Source organism: Genypterus blacodes, unplaced genomic scaffold, assembly GCF_046128005.1.
Source record: "Genypterus blacodes isolate CSIRO-AG114 ecotype Tasmania unplaced genomic scaffold, CSIRO-AGI_Gbla_v1 ptg000104l_1, whole genome shotgun sequence".
NCBI classification, from domain to species: Eukaryota; Metazoa; Chordata; class Actinopteri; order Ophidiiformes; family Ophidiidae; genus Genypterus; species Genypterus blacodes.
The window spans coordinates 456970-467827 of NW_027466908.1; the positions used below are offsets into that span (position 1 = coordinate 456970).

Consider the following 10858-nt stretch of genomic DNA (forward strand, 5'->3'; position numbering starts at 1 on the left):
ATCACGCCCCGCCCCGACAGGTAAGCGGAAGTGGGCACTGCGCGCGCATAACGTATAACGGAAATACATCGAACATAAATGCGTGAAGGAACCGCGTTTAAAATGACGTTTAATCAGAACAAAACTACACAAATACCACGAATGAGACGAACTCTTACGTGTAAGAGAAACTCACAGGAGCTTTACAGTTTTAGTAAGTTTTAGTTAAATGAGTTTTTAATACAATATAACGCATTTTGTGGCTGTGTTAGTGACACGCTAGCATAAACACATGTGCTGCTCTTTAGCCGCACTGAGCTAATGTCAACAATGACGTAGAAAAGGTACCTAACACGCCCAACTAAATGCCGGAAGATCTTTCGTCGTGACGATATTGAATTTATTACGGACAGGTGTTGTTATCTGAGTGATTTATGAATGATTAAACTACAAGTTAACTGTAAGCCATTTTTGTTGTATTGAATAAGGAACTAAAAGTCTTTTATTTATTATGTTTACATAGCAAGGGAACATTGCTATCCTAAACTGAAGTGCTCAGCAGCTCTCATGAATAATTGATTCATCGCAATTTATTGGTTCTCTGCAGTAAAAAGAAAACAGATCCGAATGTTTATACTTATTCTGCCTTTGTCAAATTCAGTCTAACAAATAACAGAGCCACACAACCGTATCGCTGCATAACACAACAGCTTTAGTAAACAACAAAACCGCCCTTCAAGAAAGTAAGAACTTATTAGCCATATTAAAGATGAGAAAGATATGAAAGGATTGCTTGTGTGTTTAAAGGCAGCGTGGGCTTTGTTTGTTGTTTACACGCGATGTACCGGGAGAAGCCCACAGCACGATGAATAATGCCTCAGATGAATCATCCTTCTTTGATGCCTCTCCTGCCTAATGAGTCAATACAGATGAATCACGACGTGTTCTTGGGTGTGAACACATCACTTTATGAGAATCGTGAAAGCTGAGCTGAGTTTGAATCATTAGTTTGCTCGGTGTCCCTCTGTCAGGCTGCCAGACACAATGGACTCCAGCCAAGTTTATAGCTTTAATATGCTGCTCTCTACTGTTTGCTCATGTTGTGGGTTCTCTTCTCCTCTCTTGCAGTAACTTGGTCATGAAGTGGAGCCATGAGTCAAGACTGCCACCCTCTGGAATGCACTGGTAAGAACACACTTAAGTATACAGTACAGGTCTGCTGTGGCTGATCCTTGCTCTAAATACATGATAGGAGTGGATGTAAACACCAACACGTCACTTCAGATGTAAAACATGAAGGAGAACAGATTCCGAGGCAGAAACCTGAACATGAAGCATAGATTCCTACTTACAAGTCCAGGTACATTTAAATGTAAAATTATGAATCAACAAGAAATGAAGAGAGGGAAGCAGTGAGGCAGTCTGCACCATGGCATCAATAAAATATAGTACTGCCATGTTACCACACGGAGGCGCCATCAGACCACCAGATTAGTCTGAACCAGTTTGTCCCAGTGGGTCTGACTTCAGAGAAAGGTGCTTCATGGTTTGGGCTCAGAAATGGAATCACGGTTTTGTCCAGTTGGTGTTTGTGTTTTTGTGGTGTGGATCAATCACCAAAGACAACCGGACCGGACAAACTGCAGTCTGGTAGCATAAAAAACCCTCACAATTCCTTTAATTTTGTGATAATTCCGTCCCAGGATCATTTAGGAGCGTGGTGCTGACAACTGCCAAGTGACTTTTACAATATGACAACGGAAAACAAATGATTTACTCAGCCTGAGTTACTGTCACCGTGCTTGCTGATCTTGGCGTTGTGGTGGCGCTAGGAAGGCTAAACTCGCCCCCGCATGTCAGCGTCTGGCTCCCTGTTTCATCCTGATGGTGTTATTCTTTATTGATGAACTGCAGGGGATCGACTTTTCACTTTTCCTTGCCAGGGAGGGCAGAGATCGGCTGCAGAGTCGGTCGGGAATTCGGGACACTTAAGCAGGGTGGGTGCCTGCCAGCACCAGAGCTTGAACCTCGGGCATCCAGTTGAAGGACAGTTTTCTGACCACTTGAACCATGTTGACCACACCCCACAGATTAAGTGAAGTAAATATGCATGCGAGTTTGTCTAAGCCCTCTGTTCCAACTGAGTTGTTTAGTGCTGGCAGCCGAGGTCGTCTCGAGTCCCTGTGCAAGGGAGGAAATGTGGATTCCATGACAAACACAAACAAGCTTCATAAATCGTGTCATTGGTGGACAAAAACATGGAAAAATAACATCATCTGGACCTGTCAGTCCTGGAGACAGAACAGACAAAGTCACAGCATGTCCATGTCATCATGACACCTGTGGTTTGTAAGTAACATGGTGGCTGCAGGACAGGCTTAGAGAAAGCATGAAGATCAACAGTGATACAGTGTCTGCGAGGAAGATAAAAAGCAGCTTTGGAGAGATGAAGAGCAACGGAGAAGGAAACATTCTGGACTGTGGTTTTAGACACAATAAATTACATCTACTCCCCGAAGCTGGTCTGAACCTACTTGGAAGAGGGTGGGAAAGAACATCTGTAGAAGCCCTCGCCGGCTCTCTTCTGTATTTATGGAAAGAGAAACCTCCCGGTGACCTGGGAACACGCTTACCCAATTAGCAGCCTCGCCGACGGATCAAATGGAAGTGAAAACATTCGCTGCCGTGACGGAGACGCATCACAATGCCCCATTCATGCTGCCGAGCCCCATGCTGTAGGGATGAAGCGGGGTGGGGTGGGGGTGGGGGTGGGGGTTTCTTTTAGGGATAGAGTGAGAAGGTGGGGTATGGAAGAGGGAGAAATGAATGCAACAAGAAAGTGACTTACCTCACCGCCCCGGCCTCAGACTCATGACTGTATACGGGGGTCAGAGGTAAATACTGTTCAAAGGTGTTGTTTTGATAAGGTTAGCAACCGCCGCTCACTCAGGCAGTCCACATCCCCTCCAGCTCAGCCGCCGTATCCCCTCGGACACTCCCGCCTCCACCGCCCAACACAACCGCCGGTCTTATCCTCGGGCTTGCATGTGAGGGGGGGGAATAAGGGTCAGCACAGATTCATTTTCCGCCTCTGGGTCGCCGTTGTGTTATCCTCTTTGCTCTCCAGCTGTCGAGAAAGCTTGCCGCACTTTCCCGCCCGTTCGACTTTAAATAGAAAAAAAAAGACAACAAGCACCTGGCAGGTTATTTGGTTTACACATGTCGGTATTATGCGGCGTTCTGCGGCGGCGAGAGCAAAGCAAACCCAGGTGTTGTGGCAAAGAGAGGATCTACGTCTTTGATTGACTGAATATACAGCGGCTGATAAATGTGCCTGCGTGCGGAGGTGACAGGCCTTTTCACTGATAGACAGTCTAATCCCTGCCTCAGTATAAAGGCCCCGTTTCTAAAATTAATTGTTTATTTATGTGGGTGGAGCCAGGTGTTACAGTAAATGGCGTCTCACTCCTTTTGCTTGTGGATGTTTCCATTGAAGCTTATAAAAATGTTGCCACGCCAAGGACCGACGCTATAAAAATGCTAAGAACACCCAAACAGAAAAAAGTTGAGCAAAGTCCATGCATTTTCAATTATATTCCCAACTTTTCCGCACGGCTTTGCCAAGTCTGATATCCCTTCCTCTGCTCACCTCTCCTCTCCTCGCATGGAAACATCTGATAGGAATAAAAGCCTTCATGGTGTCAGCTCAGATTGCCATAGATGCGGCCTGTCAGTGTCCGAGAGGAGAGGCTTCCGCTCTCGACCCCGGGCTGGAACGAGATATCGCATGTTTCAACGCAGCACGTCTTTCTGAGAAGCGCCCGCCGCGGAAAACGACTTCCACGGCCGAGTATCACTTTACCTGTCCGCCACTAGTACTAGACATACTTCATCCCTCTGCTCGCCGCCGCCGCCGGCGGTGAAGATGAACGTGCCGGGACCGCACGGAGAGACGGCAATCGCTCACCTCAAGACTCTCAAACGCTGAAAAGAGAGAGAGAGAGACTGAAAAATCACCTTTTTTTAATACAAACTTGCCGACAGACTTCCTGTTGGAACGCCGTGGTTCATAACTGACAGATTCGATCCTTCTCAGTCAGCTTCGGCAGGTGTTCGGGAAAGTGTGAAGCAGCTGACATTTTAGGCGCCCTCGTGCATATCAAATTAGAGAAACAGTGCTGCGTTGAAGTCCATATTCATAAATTGAGCAGTGACTTTTATTGGGTTTGTCAGAGTGCACAGCCACATTGTGGGAACGCGGCCCGTATTCAGTTGCCTGGAGATAAAATAACACCTTTTTTTTTTTGCAGGTAGGCTCAGCGCCGACCGGCCGCACACACACACGCACAGAAGAGCTCCCGATGCCATCCTGCCACGTCCCTGCTGCGGAAGTAACAACTCTCGATAGCGGATCCGAGGCTGCCGTGACTGATCTAGAAGGTAACCGCGCTAAGAGGAAGCAGGGCGTTGTGTTCCTTTCCTCCGCACATCAATTTGCCAACTGGTAGTGAATGGGAGCCATTTTGAAACATGCAAATGCGGGTAGCCTCTGCCTGTATCAGCTGATGCAGCTCGGTGTTGTTTTTGGCCGCCGCTTAAAGGCCTAAGGGGAGAAAGACGTACTGAGAGTTAGAAAAGGTCGCATAAACTTTAGCAGGATTACTTTACCGACACTTTCCATGGCTGAGATCCTGTGAATGGATCCATTGTGGGGTGGGTCTCTGCTCGAGGAAAGCAAACCCTGTCAGGATCCAGTTCATTAGCACCTAGTTTACTGTTTGAAGTTAGTTATTTATCCGGTGTCTAAAGGGGAACCCCGCTCAAGACGTATTGAAGTGTGCGCGTGTGTGTGTGCGTGCACGTAATGTGTACTTATAAACGTACAGTACTCATAGGATCTACAGGGGGTTTCCAGAGCAAATTGCTCAGGAGCAAATAAAACTTTCCATGGCGCAATAAAAGCGTATGTGGAGTGAACAGGGGAGACATTGGTGCGGCTGGGAAGGTGGGAAACAACCTTGAGAATTTGTTGAAAAAATATACAATTAAAGGTTTGAAATCTATACGTTCTGACAGCCACTGACCCTGACTCTGTAAACAAGACGTAGGATCACAAGCACAACGTTTAGAAATGTAAAACAATGGGAATTTTACATCATTATATCCTTATGTGTTTGGGATTTAGGGGATATTTATTCAGAAACATAAACAATGAGTGTAAATCCACCTTAAAGCTCAAAATGTTTCAGTTTAGTAAATGGTTTTACTTTTGGAATCAAGTGAAGGAGCTCCATTCCGACCTCCATTGTCTCTGAGTCGTTCGTGTGTGCGTGTGCGTGTGTGTGTGTGTTTTCTTCTTTTGTGATCTGTTTGTTCTTTGGAAGGCATCTCCGTCCCTCTGGCCAGACAAAAGTGCCGCGTTGAGCAAAACCTCCACTCCACTTTTATGGTCTGTGTGGGCCGTCCTATTTGTACATGCTTAGAGCAAATTAGACCAGCAGCTGCGCACGGCCGTCCCATTCCATGTTGGCTTTTCATGATAAAAATATGCTCTGGTAAACCTCTCCGCTCCCGTCCAGAAATGCGGGCCGGCTTCTCCTGGCGCTGACACCTCCTCGTATTTACAATCAGCGCCGCCTCCCCTTTCGCTGCGGAACAACAGAAAGACAGAGGGAGACAGGGAGAGAGAGAGAGAGAGAGAGAGAGAGTGAGAGAGAGAGAGAGAGAGACATGGACAGAGATGGACAGAGACGGAACAGGGGAGGAGAGAGAGAGAGAGAGGGGGGGGACCACCTATGCAGATGTTTTCCACATGCAGAAGGAAAAACAAGCTGTGCAGAGAGACGAGGAGGAGGAGGAGGAGGAGGCTGCACCTGTTGTGGGGTGATGATCTGGCCATGGGTGACATCAGTGCTTGTAACGCGTCGTGCTGCTCGAGTCATTAACCAGCGACGAGCCAGTGAGGCCTGTTTGGGAACTTTTTATATTCCAAATCCATATTTACTCATTTATCTTCCTGAAAAAACAATAAATCCTAAATAGTATTACATTTAGAGCTTTTTTTGCAATCTCAGTCTTGCAGTCCGTGTGTTAGTCACTGCTGAATGGTCGTGCAGACACTTCCTGGTCACCTGCAGGAGTCATAGCTCCTTAGGAGGTCGTAACCTGCTGGAAGCTCCATGCACACCTCCAGACTGATATTGTAATGCACATGTTGTTTTCATACTGATACTACTCATTTGAATCTGTTATAGGCTTGTTGAAATAGACTAATATATATATAATGGGTTGGTATACTAGCAGACTGCAAAAAAGTTGGTTTCCCTACTCTTTCCCCCGAATTGGAGCCTTTCACGTCTATCCGGAGTTACAAACTCTGAAGTGATTTGTCAAAATATCAGAATCAATATTGCGAGTTTGACTGATTTCTATTGATCAGTCCTCCGTCATGTCTGAGGACAGTGGGGGGAAAGTGGTAGGTCAACATCATTTTCTGACAGTGTGACAGGAATAAGGAACAGTCCCGGCTCGGAATTGAGTTCTTAGGCTAATCATGCATGATTACAGCCCCGCAAGCCAAAACACACTCCATGTGAAAGAGGCTGTTTCATCTGCGTGCTGCAGAAGCACGGCTGGCTGACAGAGTTACCTATTCTCCCGAGGGCTCTCACTCTCCTTCTGCCTATGTCGGGCTGGCCCGCAGCAGATCTCTGAGCCCCCGGGGACTGTCCTGGGAGACCTGGACAACATTGGCAGCAGGCGGTTCAGCGGTGTCATTTCGCCGCGGTAAGCTATAGACAAAAGCATCTCTTGTTGTCGCGAGCTGTTTGTGGTGCTGCTTTCCCAGCCCTGTGGAAAGGAAAGGACAGCCAATGACCAATGCCAAACAAACCTGCTCCAGCTCACCTGTGCCGTGAATGAGGAACCGAGTGACCCAGATCTGGATGGAAACCATTGCAAATATTTCCCAGCAAGGTCTGTGGAAGAAGCATTTAGCCGGGCCTCTCAGCAGGGAATTTAACTAACTGTAAATGACTCTGACTCCCTCCAGTTTGTGTCATCTGTTCCTAAGCAGTAGTAAACAGTCGGTTTACCATCAAACCGTCCAGCACGTAGCCCCAGTGTGAGGAAAGGTGTTGACTGAAGTGTGAAACTTCGACGCTCAGTGCGACGGCATGTTTATCTCATCAGTCACGGTAGAAGTGATCGCACGACAGAACCAGTAATGAGCGCCGTGGTGTGATTGGAACCAAAGTTGTTGTTGATTAGCAGTGAATCTGTTTACTGGCTTGTTTGTACAGCGCTGTTGGCACGGCGACCTCTTTTTGCCCAAAGTACAGCTCAGTTTAGAAGTGCAAGCCATGCTGCAAATATTTGGCTTGGCCACGGAAATTTAATTATATTGGCACAGAAAGCCCAGAAATAAGAAACAGCAACCTTGAGAACAATTATGCAAAGTGCTACTGGTTCTCTTTTCCGTCCAAAAAGGAAAAATATGTATTAGCAAAACTTATCGGCCTAAATAAACATAGTATAACCGTACTTACGAATGATTTGTGTAGTAGTTGTATTGGATTTGAACTTGTGCGTGAGTTCATTGCTGTGTTATGGTCCTGAGTTGTGCACAGCACGTCGGTGTGAATGCAAAGCTGCGGTAAGGACGACCGCAGCTGAAACCTCATAACAAATAGAGTTTAATAACGGGTTATTTATTACCTTCTGTTCCTCTCAACATGCGCCCACATCCTAATAGCTGAGGGGATTGTGTCATAGTATTAAATTGTTCTTTCTGCCTCAAATTACTGTGGAGTAATCATTTATTTCACTTTCATTTTGCCTGTGAAATATGTCAAATTGAAACTATTGTCGCAGTCTAGAGGGGAGATATTTCTGGCAGGCCTGTGGTTTATTGGCCGGCATTGAACGTGCAAACTCATAATAATCCTGAGGACCACCGAGGCATTGAGTGAGATCTGGAGCAGAAGATTTACAGATCCTTGAATTGGCGCCTTTCTTCCGTGACCACAAAAGCGCAGGGTTGTTAGATTTTACGAGGCCCTTATCAGTGGGGCATTGGCACGGCCTCCTCTCAGCAGCCATTGAAGCCCCACCTGCAGAACACAGGAAACACAAACCCCATTGCTCTCGCTGACACAAACACTAACACGGCTAGCCAGCTAGCTAGCTAACACGGCGTGCAAAACTTTAAGCCAGCTTTGTTTGCTCACAGCTGAGGCTCAAAAGAAAGGCAGGACCGGTGCAGGAAAGGGCCAGCTTTGACAATTTTCACACAAAGGGAGCACTGTTGGCTAACAGTGAGCGGCCTGTTTCTGGGAGGTTTGCACTGTTCCTGGGGCCCATTTCATGGAACAGTTAGCAAGGCCAAAGGCAGCCCGTGGACTGGAGTGATAGTTAAGGCCTGAGGGGGCCAAACGTGGTTCTGTCCCCCTCTGGCTCTCCCTCATGTGCCACAGGATGCCACAGGTGTCCTCACAGACTCCCATCACACGTGCTGCTGAACTGTCTGGGCCTCTTTCCCCTCACTGCAGGTGCTGGAGAACTCAAGATAAGACTTAACGGCCCCACACAAAGAACTGTGGTTTCATCATGAAGGGTAAAATCTGTCAAATGCAGTGTAAGTAGCTCAAGGCCATATTTAGTGAAAGTAGAGATATCAAACGTATTTGTGTTGGATAATAACTGAGCTTTGTTGCTGACTTGTTCCCCACTGTGTCATCGTCTCACACAGATTTCTGATGAACTAACTCTGTATTCTCAGCCAACACTCACTCAACACTTAGACTTTGACTAGACGAGGAACAGCAGTTAGCAGTTTTCAGTTACAATAAACATTTTGTCCTTTATTAGACTATTAAACTCTTGTTGTTTAAATTTTCCTCAAAATATTACAACTTTATTTTCAATGTTTTCACCAAAGTAGCGGTGTAGAAGTACATGTTCATTTTTATATATATAGTGTATAAATACATAAATAAAGTCCTTATTTACGAACATTTACTTGTATACTTAATCCACTAAAGTAGGAGTTCTCCCATAACACACTTAAGTATTGTAATGAAGTATTTTCCTTACTTAGCCCAGAGGTAAAATGTTATATATCCTTGTGTAAATAATCCGTCCTTACTCGCTGTAGATGGTCTATGGGACTATTATACATCGTAAGCTGTGTGTGGGTTTAACAAGGATGTGGTCGGCTTCAGTGGTCTTGATAAAGTGTCATGGAAAATGTGGGAAAATTATTCAGGTTGAAGCAAAACAGTGCAGGCAATCATTAACGGCGAGATAACCATTAAAAAATAAGCCCGAAATCATCTCGAGCCGCTCGCGCGATCAATCACGCAAATGGGTTTAGACCGATCATTCATTTAGTAGGAACCTCCAATCCACAGCGTGAGTGTCTGAGGGGATGCTTCCTCCAGCTGCAGCCGCTATTGCAGAACCAATCACTTGATTTAGCCTTAATGGGATGGAGAGTCCAGAAATACGGTTTGCGTGGTGGGAAGGGGAGAGAGGAAGAAAGCCTGTGAGTAAAGAAGAGAGGGAGATTAATATCCAGGCCTCTCTCCTCCTGACCACAGAGTGGGCATAAAGATCCCGGCGCCTCAGTGATGTCAACCCGAGCCCTGCCTGTCCTGTAGTTTTCAGTTTGGTTTGGACAGAACAGGCGGCCTGGCCTAGAGGGGTTGGGAGGACAGGGCCCAGGGTTTCCCACATCACTCACGGGCCCCTGATAGGCGGTCACACAGGCCCGTAATGACAGGGGGAGAGATTTAGTATTAAAGTCTTCTCTGCTGCCTCTCGTGCACTCGCCTGACGTCAGGCTGTTAAATGCGGGGATGAGAGCATGGCGTAGCCTATGGGGAAAGGAGTTCGACCTGTCTCGTGTGAGAGAGGCCTGGCCTGGATTCCCTCGGACCGTTGCTAAGGACACAAGGCGTGCACGCCAAGTGGAAGAATTTGGGATCGCAGTCGGTCACTGGCAGGATTTGCAGGCATCGTAAATATGAATTTGGTCGAACTTGGTTGCGATAAGATTGAAGACAGGAGTTGTCTCCATAACGTAGTGACTCATTTGAAGTGGTTTGTAACTCACTGGGTGGACTCCAGATTAGTAATATAATTATGTTGGCCAAAGCTACCCGTCAAATTGTTCCCAGTAGTGTTTTTTTTTTTGTGTGGAAATCCTGGCTTTCCACCTTCACGGTTTTTTAACCACTGTTCCACAATGCCCAAAGGGTTTTCCCCAGTTATTTGTAGAGCATTCTAACATTTGGGTTCATGACTAATGAACTTGAAAAAGCGACAAGATGGGCCGGACACTGGTTTGAAAATGTCATACTCTCAAAACTAAAAGACCTCATTGTCCAAGCCTGTTTGCAACTCAACCGTACAAGCAAAACCCAGAGCAGCTCGGCAACATTAAAGCAGCCGATTGCTGCACCTGCATCCACAGATCATCACACCATTGTGGCATTTAAAGAAAAGGCCTCAGTCAAACACGCACCCTGACCTTCTCCAGCTAACATAAACTAATTAGGCTAGCTCTGAAAGGAATGGTCCGCCAATGGATTAATCAGCCTGCACAGATCTCGACCATGCAGCTCTGCTCTGGCCAGCTCTCCCCACTAGAACCTCATTATCTCACATTTTCAAAGGACCGCCACGGCAAATAACAGAAGGGGGTAAAGGCACGGAGAAACAGGAGGTGGTAGTGCAGGAAGGGGCTTCCCCGGTTCCTCTCTTCTCACATCGGACTCAGAAAGGAAATGTCAAGCGTGAAGCTCCGAGAGTGGTCAGTACTGCTCAGTCCAGCGTGCAGCACAGAGGGGGCCTTTGTCCACCATCACTTAGCGCCAAT

The 10858-nt window shown here is 46.7% G+C and overlaps 1 long non-coding RNA gene across 1 annotated transcript; it reads left to right on the top strand.

Moving 5' to 3' along the window:
- The first annotated feature begins 79 nt into the window (after positions 1-79).
- On the top strand, positions 80-4403 carry LOC143008452 (uncharacterized). The gene is made up of 3 exons (XR_012964588.1): positions 80-193; positions 1108-1164; positions 4290-4403. It is a non-coding gene; the product is annotated as an uncharacterized LOC143008452 (long non-coding RNA).
- The last annotated feature ends 6455 nt before the right edge of the window (positions 4404-10858 follow it).